General features: G+C 39.2%; 1 non-coding gene across 1 annotated transcript; it reads right to left on the reverse strand.

Annotated features, from left to right (window-relative positions):
- Positions 1-15,934: 15,934 nt before the first annotated feature.
- On the reverse strand, positions 15,935-16,006 carry TRNAW-CCA (transfer RNA tryptophan (anticodon CCA)). The gene has a single exon. It is a non-coding gene; the product is annotated as a tRNA-Trp (tRNA).
- Positions 16,007-16,603: the final 597 nt, after the last annotated feature.

The raw sequence follows: 16,603 nt of genomic DNA on the forward strand, positions 1-16,603 counted from the left end.
ATCTCTGGATGGCCTCCCAGTGGATTTTTAAATGAACAATAAAAGATTACTTTTTTAAAAGTCATGATTATTTTTATTCTCTTACTTGCAACGATACTGACTTCCTGGACAAATCCTATTCTATTTTTTCTTACATTTAATATATTTTCTTCTTTTTTACCACATTCTATGAGAACCACATGAGGTGAGAGACCAAAAGGGAGTGATGAGGCTCAAACAGCACAAATTTCACAGTTGTAAGAATAAGTTCTGAAGATCTAATATACAGCATGGTTCAGTTCAGTTCAGTTGCTCAGTTGTGTCCAACTCTTTGTGACCCCATAGACTGCAGCACGCCAGGCTTCCCTGTCCATCACCAACTCCTGGAGTATACCCAAACTCATGTCCATTGAATCGGTGATGTCATCCAACCAGCTCATCCTCTGTCGGCCGATTCTCCTCCTGCCCTCAATCTTTCCCAGCATCAGTCTTTTCAAATGAATCAGTCCTTCACATCAGGTGGCCAAAGTATTGGAGTTTCAGCTTCAACATCAGCCCTTCCAATGAATATTTAAGACTGATTTCCTTTAGGATGGACTGGTTGGATCTCCTTGCAGTCCAAGGGACTCTCAAGAGCCTTCTCCAACACCACAGTTCAAAAACATCAATTCTTCAGTGCTCAGCTTTCTTTACAGTCCAACTCTTACATCCATACATGACCACTGGAAAAACCATAGCCTTGACTAGATGGACCTTTGTTGGCAAAGTAATGTCTCTGCTTTTTAATATGCTGTCTAAGTTGGTCATGACTTTCTTTCCAAGGATTAAGCGTCTTTTAATTTCATGGCTGCAGTCGCCATCTGCAGTGATTTTGTAGCCCCCAAAAATAAAGTCTGACACTGTTTCCACTGTTTCCCCATCTATTTGCCATGAAGAGATGGGACCAGAGGCCATGATCTTCATTTTCTGAATGTTGAGCTTTAAGCCAACTTTTTCACTCTCCTCTTTCACTTTCATCAAGAGGCTCTTTAGTTCTTCTTCACTTTCTGCCATAAGGGTGGTGTCATCTGTATATCTGAGGTTATTGATATTTCTCCCAGAAATCTTAATTCCAGATTGTGCTTCCTCCAGCCCACTGTTTCTCATGATGTACTCTGCATATAAGTTAATAAGCAGGGTGACAACATACAGCCTTAACATACTCCTTTTGCTATTTGGAACCAGTCTGTTCCATGTCCAGTTCTAACTGTTGCTTCCTGACCCACATACAGATTTCTCAAGAGGCAGGTCAGGTGGTCTTGTATTCCCATCTCTTTCAGAATTTTCCACAGTTTATGGCGATCCACACAGTCAAAGTCTTTGACATAGTCAATAAAACAGAAATAGATGTTTTTATGGAACTCTCTTACTTTTTTGATGATCCAGCAGATGCTGGCAATTTGATCTCTGGTTCCTCTGCCTTTCCTAAATCCAGCTTGAACATCTGGAAGTTCATGGTTCATGTACTATTGAACCCTGGCTTGGAGAATTTTGAGCATTACTTTGCTAGTGAGTGAGATGAGTGCAATTTTGCAGTTGTTGGAGCATTAAGAATGCTCCAAAGGCATTGCCTTTCTTTGGGATTGGAATGAAAACTGACCTTTTCCAGTCCTGTGGCCATTGCTGAGTTTTCCAAATTTGCAGGCATATTGAGTACAGCACTTTTACAGCATCATCTTTTAGGATTTGAAATAGCTCAACAGGAATTCCATCACCTCCACCAGCTTTGTTTGTAGTGAGCATGGTAACTATAGTTAATAACATGGTGTTGTATACTTGAAACTTGCTGAAAACAAATATTAAGTACTCATATACATACAAACACAACAACAAAAAGAATTAGCTATGTGAGGTCATGGTTATGTCTTAATATCTAGATTTTGATAAAAATTCTACCCATATATACAGTTGTATAAGCAACCCTGATGGCTCAGTGGTAAAGAATCCACCTGCCAATGCAGGAGACATGGGTTTGATCCCTGGATCAGAAAGAGCCCCTGGAGAAGGAAATAGCCACCCATTCCAGTATTCTTGCCTGGAAAATCCCATGGACAAAGGGGGCTGGCGAGTTACAGTCCATGGGGTCACAAAAGATTTGGACATGACTTGCAACTGAACAACAACAAGCAAACCATTACACTGTACATTTTCAATATATGCAATTGCATTTATCAATTATTACTTAACAAAGTTGAAGAATCCCTTGGGTGAAGCTTCCAGTTCATCGAGTGATTTAGTGTCAGCTGTATCATTTCTCCTAACTCCTCTAAGTTTACTTTTTAATTTCATTTTCAGTTTTTTTTTTTTAATTCCCAAGATTTCAAATTTTCTTTTTCACTGAGGTCTGTTATTTTATTCTCTCACAGGGAACACTAAAAACAAGTATGTTAAAGTTTTCTTCTTTTCCTATGTTGAATTTTTTATGGATGGTTATTTCCTAATTTTGTTTCCTAATTTATTTCTCTTTGGTTTCCTTACATGCCTGGTAACTCCTATTGAATGTTCTAATGTTAAGAATAGCATATAAGAAACACTAAAAAACCGAGGCAGTGAAAATAATGTTCTTATTTAGGAGTCTGATCTCCAAAGGTTATGCAATGGGGCACAAGGCAGCACTTGTGGCTGGTTTAGCATTTTATAGGCGCATGAGAATCTTTTGTTCCCCCAGGAAGGGTAGGCTCCCGTTCTTCATGGTAAACATAAGTTATTGGAAACTTTCTCCATACCACCTCCATAACTCTTGAAATCTCTTATGAGAATATGTAAATTAGAATGCCTTATTCATGCCCTCATCCCACCCCGAGGCCAAAATTAGGAAAATTTGGGCAAGATTAACAAATGGGCAATGTCATTGTTTTGCTTACCCAGCATCAGAACCCCTTTCTATGTTAGAAGTTTCCATCCAGTGAGTCTTGCTGAGGCAAAGGGTGCATCCCTTTATAAACTCTGAGACACTTGTGATCTGCTTTTCTAGTTATCTGACCGAGGCTCTGCCAATCAAAATACATCCAGAGCTGATGCTCCAAAAGCAAATACCTGTGTCCATGCTTGAGTGTCCTGGAACAGAATAGGCTCAGTGGCAAACCTGAATGAAGGAAGAGAAATTTCCTAAGAAGACACTTCTGTGGCTTGGATTTTGCTGTTGCTCCTGGCAGTCCAGACACAGTTTAATTCTCCAGTCTTCCTGCAGTTCTGTGAGCCACTCAAGCCCTTATCGGCTTTAACCAGAGCAGGCATTTCTTGCTTACGGTTAAGAACCTGGTGAATATAATTGGCATGACTATGTCACAGCCTTTTAATTAATTACCAAGAAAACCTCATATAACCTCCTTTTCTAAAACCTGCCACCTCTAAGGGGGGAAAAAAAAAGTAGTTTGAGAAGCACTTATCTTTCCCCAGTAGCACTTTTTAGAAATCTTGCATTTTGTCATCAGTTGGGCTTCCCTGATAGCTCAGTTGGTAAAGAATCCGCTTAATGCAGGAGACCCCAGTTCGATTTCTGGGTCAGGAAGATCCGCTGGTGAAGGGCTAGGCTACCTACTCCAGTATTCTTGGGTTTCCCTTGTGGCTCAGCTGGTAAAGAATCCACCTACAATGTGGGAGACCTGGGTTCAATCCCTGGAGAATTCCATGGACTGTGTAGTCCATGGGGTCACAAAGAGTCAGACGCGACTGAGCCACTTTCACTGATATCACGTGTTCCATTTCTTTTTTTAAAAAAATGCATACCCATTCTCGTTTTTTGAAGGTTCCTGCCCAGCTTCTAAATTCCTTTGTATCTCATTTTATTTTCTATATGTTTCAGTTGAGATTTGGGCTGGTAGGAAAAGTAAATCATGTATTTAGGAAGTCATATGGAGCTTAAAGTCTTCCCTGGCAGCTCAGACGGTAAAGAATCCACCTGCTATGCAGCAGACCCAGGTTTGATCCCTGAGTCAGGAAGAACCCCTGGAGAAGGAAATGGCAACCCAGTCCAGTATTCTTGCCTGGAGAATTCAAAAGTTAAGTATTTTCTACAATTTCTTCCTGCTTCATTTTAAAAATAATAATGGCTATATCAGTGTATTTTAAATATACCTATGTATGTCTATATGTCTGTATGTGTGTGATCTATAGGTCATTGAAGGGTTTCTAATTTAATGATGATGTTAGGAAATAAGCAGAGTCCTTGGTATCAAAACTACTGCACTTACATGCAACTCTTTACCACCTTCATTGATGTAGTCAGATTCTTTTTACTTGCATGCATTGTCAATCACCAAAGTAAATATTCTATCTCAATTTGTGCCTTTGCTGCCCCTCTGCTTTCAACTGAAATAATCTATAGGGTGTTTATTCTCTTTTGGTCTTTGTGTTTGCCTAAATACCTCTTTGAGATGAAATCACGAAGTTTATGATGCTGTCTGTTTACCGTGGTAAATTTGATATTTCCTGATTATCAGGTCCACAATAAAATCATTACCTAGCTTTATTCAACATCATGGTCCATTTAACTTTTGGAATCGTGTGCTACCAAAAAGCTTGACTAAAATAATGTTTTGTAAACTAGACTCTACTTTGAATGTAGCTAAGTCCATTATAAGTGGATTTACTTAAAGCTGGTAAAAAAGAATCTATACTTGCTAATGCAAAGTTGTCAACACAGAGCACATGCCCAATCATAATTCTTGTGAAAGTGATGTTTTCCCTCTCCCCAGCCCCCAACAAAATCCTCTAATTTTATTTGCCCTTTTCTAATGTTCAGTGTTTTTACTGGGTTTTCCTAAGATAGAGTACACCTGCATATATTTTTAACAGCTGAACTGTCTGGTTACCTCAACATCATACCCCCCAACATTGTCCTAAAGACATTCTCATTTCTGCTTCCTTTACCTTTGGTGGTTTTCTCCTGGTGAACTAACATTTCTCAGGCACTTTTTTCCAATTTATTTTAAACTCCTGACTCTACTCTCTGAATTTTTCTGCTTCTCTTTAAACTCAAATCAGGCTGTCAACACCACTTACTGAATGCCTGCTGTGAAAAGATACAAAAGGAATCAAGGCAACATATTCTATCCTTGAAGAAAGTAAAATCTACTGGGTGAAATAGAACACATATTCCCATTAAAAATGGTCTTAATAAAACATTCTCAAATAGCATAAAATAGCATGTATTAATTTAGTATAACCCTTATGTGAATTCTGAAAGAATGAATGTTATTTATTACTAAGCAAAATTGATTAAGAAATTCCTTCAGGATCTGAGTTTTGAGTCTCAAGGCTTTCAGACAATATTTCTATAAGAATTATTGTACAATAGCCCTCACTGTCCTTAAATAAAAATTAATAAGTGGTAAATTCTACCAATACACATAATTTCAAAGAAATGAATACAATGCCTTATCTGCAACATAAGAGTGGATAGAACAAAAATTATTTATAACAATATATGGCTCAGAAGGTGAAGAATCTGCCTTTAATACAAGAGACCCAGGTTCAGTCCCTGAGTCAGGAAGATCCCTTGGAGAAGGGAATGGCAACTCACTCCAGTATTCTTGCCTGGAGGATTCCATGGACAGAGGAGCCTGGCGAGTGAGAGTCCATGGGGTCACAAAGAGTCAGACACAACTAAGAGACTAACGCTTTCACTTTCACATATTTCAAAATATAAATCAAGCACATGCACACAACATGTGAGAATCAAATGCTGGTCCTATATATGACAACTACAGATGTGTTAACGACTTGAAAATCAGGAGAGACATGGCTGTTTAAAGTGCAGTTTTCCAAAGTGGTGATCAACTCTTGGCCAAATTCCAAAGGAAAACAAATCTTCCCTTGGTTTATATTGTGGGTTATACTTATGTAAAAATTTAGTGTTTGTTTAGAACTGTACGGAAACACATTTCTTCTATGTCAGAGTTAAATTCTGGTCTCAAATAATTAGAAACAGGCTTTTCAATGACATGAATTACCAGTGGCTATGCAAATATGGTGAGGATTGGGGACAGTCCTTCACTGTGCAAGATTGTTCTCACATTGAAGGATGTGACAATGTGACAGCTCAGAGTGTGAGAGTTGTCCAATCATGTGACTGCTCAGCGTCTCCACATCCTTGCCAAAGCATCCCCTGGGGATGGCACTACTTCCATTGAGAATAACAAGAGATAGGAAGGGAACAGAACTTCAATGAGAAATGGGCCATGCATTTCAATGCCTACTTTGTTCCATCCCATTGGTTTCTAAACCTTATTTGTGCCAAAACCATGTGGAGAAACTTCTGATTTATCTAGTTAACACACTTACCACACACTTAGGTAGTGCTTACTATACCTGAAACTATTACAAACCCTTTCCAAATGCTATCTCATTTAATCTACTTAACAATACTTTAAGCTATGCACTGTCACTAGCAGATTATAGATTAGGAAAATGGGTCATCAAAAGCTAAGTGATTTATCCAGAACACACAACAAAGAAATATAGAAGCCAAGTTTCAAATATACTGATGTCTTGGTTTTAGGGTAACTGGTAAGCATTATGGTATGCAGTAGACATAATTCCACCCTTGATGATTTTGATGCAGTAAATCTGAAATAACAAGAGAGAAACCTGTCTACATTTGAATAAGACATTCACACTTAGTGAGAAGGGCACTGATTGGTATTCAGAAACCACAGGAGTATACCACCACTCAGTTGGCAGTCACAGAAAGGAGACTTATCTGATTAGAGTCAAATCTTTGTGTCTGAGTATAAGGAGAAAAAAAGGAAGAACAGTAGGTGGAGGACTATTCATGCAGAACCTTGGAAGCCAAGCTAATATACATCACATTTATAAAATGGCCAGTAGGGAGCTACATATTATTTAATAGAATGAAATAGATTAAAAACATAACATCAGTGGAAGAGAATGCATAGCATTAATCAGCATAATAATGTAAGAATAACACATTCAACACCATATTAAAAAGCAGAGACATTACTTTAGTAACAAAGGTCCGTCTAGCCAAAGCTATGGTTTTTCCAGTAGTCATGTGTGGATGTGAGTGTTGGACTATATAGAAAGCTGAGCACCAAAGATTTGGTGTTTTTGAACTGTGGTGTTGAAGAAGACTCTGGAGAGTTCCTTGGAATGCAAGGAGATCCAACCAGTCCATCCTAAAGGAAATCAGTCCTGAAAGTTCATTGGAAAGACTGATGCTGAACCTGAAACTCCAATACTCTGGCCAGCTGATGCAAAGAACTGACACATTGGAAAAGACCGTGATGCTGGGAAAGATTGAAAGTATGAGAAGGGGACGACAGACGATGAGACGGTTGGATGGCATCACTGACACAATGGACATGAGTTTGAGTAGGTTCTGGGAGTTGGTGATGGACAGGGAAGCCTGGAGTGATGGAGTACATGGGGTTGCAAAGAGTCGGACATGACTGAGTGACTAAAATGAACTGAACTGAACACATTCAACAACATATCAGATCAGTCACTCAGCCGTATCCAACTCTTTGTGACCCCATGGACTGCAGTATGCCAGGCTTCCCTGTCCATCACCAGATCCCAGAGCTTACTCAAATGCATGTCCGTCAAGTTGGTGATGCCAGCCAACCATCTGATCCTCTGTCATCCCCTTCTCCTCCGGCCTTCAATCTTTCCTAGCATCAGGGTGTTTTCAAATGAGTCAGTTCTTCACATCAGGTGGCCAGAGTATTGGAGTTTCAGCTTCACCATCAGCCCTTCCAATGAATATTCAGGACTGATTTCCTTTAGGATGGACTGGCTGGATCGCCTTGTTGTCCAAGGGACTCTCAAGAGTCTTCTCCAACAACACAGTTCAAAAGCATCAACTCTTCTGCGCTCAGCTTTCTTTATAGTCTAACTCTCACATTCATACATGACTACTAGAAACCAAAGCTTTGACTAGGCACACGTCTGTTGCTAAAGTAATGTCTCTGCTTTTTAATATGCTGTCTAGGCTGGTCATAACTTTTCTTCCAAGGAGCAAGCATCTTTTAACTTCATGGTTGCAGTCACCATCTGCAGTTATTTTGGAGCCCCAAAAAATAAAGTCTGACACTGTCTCCATTGTTCCCCATCTATTTGCCATGAAGTCATGGTACGAGATGCCATGATGTTAGTTTTCTGAATGTTGAGTTTTAAGCCAACTTTTTCACTCTCCTCTTTCACTTTCATCAAGAGGTTCTTTGGTTATTCTTCACTTTCTGCCATAAGGGTGGTGTCATCTGCTTCTCTGAGGTTACTGATATTTCTCCCAGCAACCTTGATTTCAGCTTGTGCTTCATCCAGCCCAGCATTTCTCATGATGTACTCTGCATATAAGTTAAATAAGCAGGGTGACAATATACAGCCTTGACGTACTCCTTTCCCAATTTGGAACCAATCTGTTTTCCATGTCCAGTTCCATTGTTGCTTCTTGACCTGCATACAGATTGATCAGGAGGCAAGTCAAGTGGTCTGGTATTCCATCTCTTTCAGAATTTTCCACAGTTTATTGTGATCCACATGGTCAAAGGCTTTGGCATAGTCAATAAAGCAGAAGTAGATGTTTTTCTGGAATGCTTTTGCGATGATCCAACGGATGTTGGCAATTTGATCTCTAGTCCCTCTACCTTTTCTAAATCCAGCTTGAACATCTGGAAGTTCATGATTCATGTGTTGTTGAAGCCTGGCTTGGAGAATTTTGAACATTACTTTGCTAGTGTGTGAGATGAGTGCAATTGTGCAGTAGTTTGAACATTCTTTAGCATTGCCTTTCTTTGGAATTTGAATGAAAACTGACCTTTTCCAGTCCTGTGGCCACAGTTGAGTTTTCCAAATTTGCTAGCATATTGAGTGCAACACTTTCACAGCATCATCTTTTAGGATTTCAAATAGCTCAACTGGAATTCCATCACCTCCATTAGCTTTGTTCGTAGTGATGCTACCTAAGACCCACTTGACTTCACATTCCAGGATGTCTGGCTCTAGGTGAGTGATCACACCATTGTGATTCTCTGGGTCATGAAGATCTTTCTTGTACAGTTCTCCTGTGTATTCTTGCCACCTCTTCTTAATATCTTCTGCTTCTGTTAGGTCCATACCATTTCTGTCCTTTATTAAACCCATCTTTGCGTGAAATGTTCCCTTGGTATCTCTAATTTTCTTGAAGAGAGCTCTAGTCTTTCCCATTCTATTGTTTTCCTCTATTTCTTTGCATTGATCACTGAGGAAGTCTTTCTTATCTCTCCTTGCTATTCTTTGGAACTCTGCACTCAGATGCTTATATCTTTCCTTTTCTACTTTACCTTTTCACTTCTCTTCTTCTCTCAGCTATATGTAAGGCCTCCTCAGACAACCATTTTGCCGTTTTGTATTTCTTTTTCTTGGGGATGGTCTTGATCACTGCCTTCTGTAAAATGTCATGAACCTCATCATATTTCTTTAGGCACTCTGTCTATCAGATCTAATTACTTGAATCTATTTCTCACTTCCACTGTATAATCATAAGGGATTTGATTTAGGTCATACCTGAATGGTCTAGTGGTTTTCTCCACTTTCTTCAATTTAGCCTCAAATTGGTAATAAGGAGTTCATGATCTAAGCCACAGTCAGCTCCCAGTCTTGTTTTTCCTGACTGTATATAACTTCTCCATCCTTGCCTGCAAAGAATATAATCAATCTGATTTTGGTATTTACCATCTGGTGATGTCCATGTGTAGAGTCTTCTCTTGTGTTGTTGGAAGAGGGTGTTTGCTATGACCAGTGCATTCTTTTGGCAAAACTCTTATTAGCCTTTGTCCTGCTTCATTCTATACTCCAAGGCCAAATTTGCCTGTTACTCCAGGTGTTTCTGGACTTCCTACTTTTGCATTCCAGTCCCCTATTATGAAAAGGACATCTTTTTGGTTGTTAGTTCTAGAAGGGCTTGTGGCTCTTCATAGAACTGTTCAACTTCCACTTCTTCAGCATTACTGGTTGGGCATAGACTTGGATTACTGTTATATTAAATGGCCTGTCTTGGAAATGAACAGAGATCATTCTGTCATTTTTGAGATTGCATCCAAGTACCGCGTTTCAGACTCTTTTGTTGACTATGATGGCTACTCCATTTCTTCTGAGGGATTCTTGCCCACAGTAGTAGATATAATGGTCATCTGAGTTAAATTCACCCATTCCAATCATTTTAGTTCGGTGATTCCTAAAATTTCAATGTTCACTCTTAGTATCTCCCGTTTGACCACTGCCAACTTGCCTTGATTCATGGACCTAACATTCCAGGTTCCTATGCAGTATTGCTCTGTACAGCATCAGACCTTGCTTCCATCATCTGTCACATCCACAACTAGGTGTTTTTCTTGCTTTGGCTCTGTCTTCATTCTTTCTGGAGCTACTTCTCCACTCATCTCCAGTAGCAAATCAGGCACCTACCGACCCAGGGAGTTCATCTTTCAATACCCTATCTTTTTGTCTTTTCATACTGTTTGTGGGGTTCTCAAGGCAAGCATACTAAAGTGGTTTGCCATTCCCTTCTCCAGTGGACCACATTTTGTCAGAACTCTCTACCATGACCCATCTGTCTTGGGTGGCCCTACACAGCATGGCTCAGGGTTTCATTGAGTTAGACAAGACTGTAGTCCATGTGATCTGATTGGTTTTTCTGTGACTGCGGTTTTCATTCTGTCTGCTCTCTGATGGAAAAGGATAAGAGGCTTATGGAAGCTTCCTAATGGGAGAGACTGACTGAGGGAGAAACTGGGTCTTGTTCTGACGGGCAGGGCCATGCTCAGTAAATCTTTAGACTGCCTGCAATGCAAGAGACCTAGGTTTGATCCCTGGGTTGAAAAGATCCCCTGGAGAAGGGAAAGGCTACCCACTCCAGTACTCTGGCCTGGGGAATTCCATAGACTGTACAGTCCATGAGATTGCAAAGAGTTGGACATGACTGGGCGACTTTCAACAACACATAAAGATAATAAATCTGAAACTGGACAAAGCACATTAGTTTATAAGTATTATGTGGGGGAAAAGTGATAGTATCATCTAACTAACTGTTGAATAGCTTTCTATTATGAGCCTTTCAAACCAATTACATAATTGTGTGGTAAGAGATGGATAGGCCAGCTTCCCTGGTAGCTCAGCTGGTAAAGAATTCACCCGCAATGTAGGAGACCAGGGTTCAATCCCTGAGTTGGGAAGATCCCTTGGAGGATGGCATGGCAACCTACTCCAGTATTCTTGCCTGAAGAATCCACACGGACAGAGGAGCCTGGCAGCCTACAGTCCATGGAGTCAAAGAGTCGTATATGACTGAATGACTAAGCACAGCACAGATGGATAGGCACTGGGAGTTAACTGAAAGTTAGAGAGTATTAAAAATGCAGACTTTTGAGAGCATTAAAAGTACAGACTGCAAACCCAAACACCTATAGGATCAGGTAGATGATGAAGCAGAACAATTCTCATACAACAGGGAGTAGTGGGGACAGTGTCAAACTAGAACGTGCATGAAGGACAGTTGTCACTCCATTGTAGGCAATTACTCATATAATTATGCTAGTACAATATTAACAGATGAGACAGAGGATGAGATGGTTGGATGGCATCACCGACTCAATGGACATGAGTTTGAGTTAACTCCGGGAGTTGGTGATGGACAGGGAGGCCTGGCATCCTGCGGGTCCATGGTGTTGCAGAGTGAGACACGACTGAGCAACTGGACTGAACATTAACAGATACTACCTTTTAAAGAGAGGTAAGACATTCAGAATTTTAATCAAATAATTCACTTTTTACCAATATGCTCAAACATATTTTTGGAGTTTTATCAATTAATTTATTGAAACATGGATAGAGTGTAATTTTACACCTTTCCTAGATTTTATAATGTAACCAAAATGACTGATAGTGACTTTTAAAATATAGAGACTATAGAGACTATTAAAGTATTGCTGGATGTTTCTTTACTAATTTCTTACCTATGCCAGGTTGAAAAAATAAAACTGGTTGTTCCACCTACAATGACCCCTGCACTCAGAATGACTGGTGGTAATAAACTACATGATCTGGGAGTTCCAGAGCCGTGTTTCCCATTTATTAGACATGTAACACTCTCCAAATCACTTAAGCTTCTGTGCCTACTCTATAAAGTGAAAGTGAAAGTGTTAGTCGCTCAGTCATGTCCAACTCTTTGTGACTCCATGGGCTATAAATTGGATATTAATTCTTAATCCATATTTCTCAGTAGGTTGCTATGAAAACCAAATGAAATAATGTATATTAATCCTGTAGAATCCTGTACAAAGGCAGAACAATGGGAATATCTCTGAACTGGAAATTAGGGGTTCTAGTCAATTAGTAGTTCAGAGAAGGCCATGGCACCCCACTCCAGTACTCTAGCCTGGAAAATCCCATGGATTGAGGAGCCTGGTAGGTTGCAGTCCATGGGGTCGCTCAGAGTCAAACATGACTGAGCGACTTCACTTTCACATTTCACTTTCATGCATTGGAGAAGGAAATGGCAACCCACTCCAGTGTTCTTGCCTGGAGAGTCCCAGGGACTGGGGAGCCTGGTGGGCTGCCGTCTGTGGGACTGCACAGAGTCAGACACGACTCAAGCGACTTAACAGCAGCAGTCAATTAGTAGTTTTCTAAACTTGAAATGAGAAGGTTGATCTAGAGCAATGATCTTTAATAGAAATGTCATGTGAGTCATGTATGTAACTTTTAATTGTCTAGAGCCCACAGTGAAAAAGGGACAAATAAAACTAATTTTAATATAATTTATTTAACCGAATGTATCTAAAATATTACCATATCAACATAAAATCAATATGAAATTATTATTGAGAGAGTTCACATATTTCTTCACAACAATCTTTAATGTGTATTTCATATTCACTGCATGTTTCCATTCAGGTTAGTCACATTTCAAATGCCTGATGGTCACAGGTAGTAGTGACTACAATACCACACAGCACAGATCTAGCTAATGACTAAGGGGCTTCCCAGGTGGCTAAGTGGTAAAGAAGCCCCCTGCCAATTCAGGAGACATAAGAGACATGGGTTCAATCCCTGGGCGGGGAAGATCCCCTAGAGGAGGGCATGGCAACCCACTCCAGTATTATTGCAGAGAGAATCCTGTGGACAGAGGAGCCTGGTGGGCTATATTTCACAGGATTACAAAAAGTTTGACACAACTGAGGTGACTTAGCAGCAGCAAAGTTATCTCCTACTCTCAACTTTGATACCTGTCTCATTAGTATAAATGTACATCATCAATCTTTTTCACTGGCTAAAGCATAAAACTACATCATCATGAATTAAATATTCTTTAACACTTTTTTAAATTAGAAGTTTAAACAGTCTAGCTAAGTCATTCTTCTCTAGTTCCAAAGTAAGAGAAGACCTTAAGAATAACATATATAAACAATATCCTTAAAACGTACATAAAACTAAAATTTTATTAAATGGAAAACCTATTCAGCTCTTTCATTGAATAGAAGGGGCATACACAACTTCATTCATGTAAGCTGCTTGCTCTATTTGTTGTCAAATCAGCTGAACACCAGACCTATGGTTGAATTTTGAAATCCTCAGTCTGCTCTAGGTGATATCCACCATGGCACTTGCACAAAGAATTTGTTTGTTGCAGATAAATCTACCAATATGATGGGAAAGAAAATAAATGCTTGGGAAAACTCTCCAATATTTTTTTCAGATACACTGAACTATTGTCTTCCATTTTGAACATCTCAGGGAATTTCTTACAATATACCATGAGGTCTCATCAGATTTCTTAGATAATAGAGACTTAACCCTAAATGCAGGCAGGTAGTTAGTCATTAATTAAACATGAGCTTTTAGCCAGGAAAGTAAGATGGAACTCCCTGATGCCAGGAAGAAATGGGTCCTGAGATTTGCCCTGGCCTTCTTTAGGGGAAATTCTTACATCTATACGTATTATATTACTAACAATGCTCTAAATTCAACACATCACACACAGAATGCTCTAGGACCACAGCATCGCACCAGTCCAGAGGGCACTATTTACACTTTACTTCACTGAGCCCACTGCAAGAGGGGCATAGTTCGGTGTTTGCAACTTGGCATCCTTAATGAGCTGTGTTTCTCCTAAGAATGTTTAAACACGTCTTAACTTATGATTGATCAGCATAAGTTGTTATCCAGTTTAGCCATCATCTACACATATTTTCTTTCTGTAAATTCTCTAAGTACATGTTTATAATCATTTGTTTTGCATTTTCTATTTCTCCACGGAGAGTCCTAACTCTTTCATTATTTAGCAAATAAGCTCCTATTCATCATCCTCTACTGCTTATTATAAAATGACAATAAAGCATCATTTTTCCCCTGCACATGCTGTTTGAAATACAAATGTCAGAAAAAATAGCTGGAGGTAAATTATCCATAAAGTGACACATCTCAGCTAATCATATATCTGCAAATTTTAATATGCTGTTTCTATTACAAGTAAATGAAGCAATCTTATAGAAATTTATTATGTGTATTCTTCCAAAGAAAACATATACTTTATTTTAATTATCACTATTATTAGTATTATTAAAATCAGTATCATTTAATTATATGAATTACATATATTTTCTTTGCATATTTATAATAAAACATGATTCAAAGTTAGTATGTAAGTATTTGGGGTACAGTCTACCAACTGTATAAAAACCATAATTAATTTGAAGTTGAAAACCTCACCCAAAGTTACACAAGACTACAGCAATGTTAAAGAACTAGGTTAAATCTAAAATTTCCATTTAGGAAGCCTTACTTCAAAGAATGTGAAAATCCTTTAACCAAGGCAATGTATGTATACAAGAGAGTGAAGCAGAAGACACAGAACAGAAAAGATCCCTTACCTCATTCTTTTGCTGTAAATCTCAATTTGTCCATAGTGAATTCCAAACTGAGGCCAGTTCTATACTAATGTCTCCTTCCCCCTATTGCTATTGTTTTTAAGTAAAATATGATTTGCACTGGCAGGCAAAATTTTCTTTACCACTGAGCCAGGTCATCAGCTTTACAGAGATATAATTGACATGACATTATTTAAATGTAAGGTGTTTAGTATAATGATATTTATATATGTATATAGTTCAAAATAATTACAACAATTAGGTTAGTTAACACATTCATTACTTCACATATTAGTTACCTCTTGTGTGTACATGTTGGGTGTACATATAATTAATACTGTTATATCCTCTAAATGAATTGAACTTTTCTTCACTAGATCTAATTTTGTCCTTTTTTGACTGATTTTAACTGAAATTTTGGCTGCTGGTAGATGTTTTTAATCTAAGTAGAGCCATTTCTATTCTTTTGGCTATCATTTGCATGCAGTACTTTTTTCTTGCATCCCTTCACTTTCAACCTGCGTGTGTCCAAAAAGCTAAAGTGATTCTGGCATTACCAAAAGCTGTTTTCTTAGTGAGCTTCTGATCAGCTTCTATGATGTAGAAAAAACATTGGGCAATAAGAGTAAAATCAGATAAAGCCATTTTTTTTGCATATTTTGGGAAGAATTTGGAGTGGAGAAGTAGGATACATGCTACCTGTGTTTGGTCACTAAGTCATGCATGACTCTTGGCACCCCCACCACTGTAGCCTGCCAGACACCTCTGTCCATGGGGTTTCCTGGCAGGGATGCTGGAAAGGGTTGCCATTTCCTTCTCCAGGGGATCTCCCCTGACCTAGGGATCAAACTCATGTCCCCTGCATTAGCAGGAGGATTCTTTACCACTGAGCCAGCAAGGAAGGTTAGGATAGACAGTGAAAGTGAAGTTACTCAGTCGTGTCCGACTCTTTGCAACCCCGTGGACTGTAGCCTACCAGGCTCCTCCATCCATGGGATTCTCCAGGCAAGAATACTGGAGTGGGTTACCATTTCCCTCTCCAGGGTATCTTCCCAACCCAGGGATCAAACCCGGGTCTCCTGCATTGGAGGCAGACGCTTTAACCTCTGAGCCACCAGGGAATATACAGTAACTGAGTATTAATTTTATGTTTTAGAGGGCTTACACTGACATATAAAAAGCCCAAAATAAAAAGTTTTTTTCTTTTCCTTACAGTTTTCTTAGAAGCCTCATATATGTAGTCTCTAAACAAAATTTTGTAATGTGTGTTATATAATAAAAACAAATTTGAGGATGTACTTCAATTTTATATTATATTTAGACATATAAGTATGAGTTATATACATACACTAGCTTCTAATACATCTCTTCAGCCTCTGGGCTGCATGCTTCCCATTCTGGAAACAGCTGGCTTACCCTATCATATATCCTCTCTCTACCTTCTTAATAATACATTAATTATCCCCATTAGTATTTAAGTCAGCAGGTATAGAATTCACCTGCAATGCAGGAGACACAGGGGACATGGGCTCAATCCTTGTGTCAGGAAGATCACTTGAAGGAAGAAACTGCAACCCATTGCAGTATTCTGGCATGAAAAATCTCATCAAGAGATGAACCTGGTGGGCTACAGTCCTTGGAGCTGCAAAGAGTCAGGCATGACTAAGTACACCAGTCAAGGCCTTTGTGAGGCTGACTGCACCCAGATCAGGTCAGTA

This window comes from Odocoileus virginianus, chromosome 2, assembly GCF_023699985.2.
Source record: "Odocoileus virginianus isolate 20LAN1187 ecotype Illinois chromosome 2, Ovbor_1.2, whole genome shotgun sequence".
Taxonomy (NCBI): domain Eukaryota; kingdom Metazoa; phylum Chordata; class Mammalia; order Artiodactyla; family Cervidae; genus Odocoileus; species Odocoileus virginianus.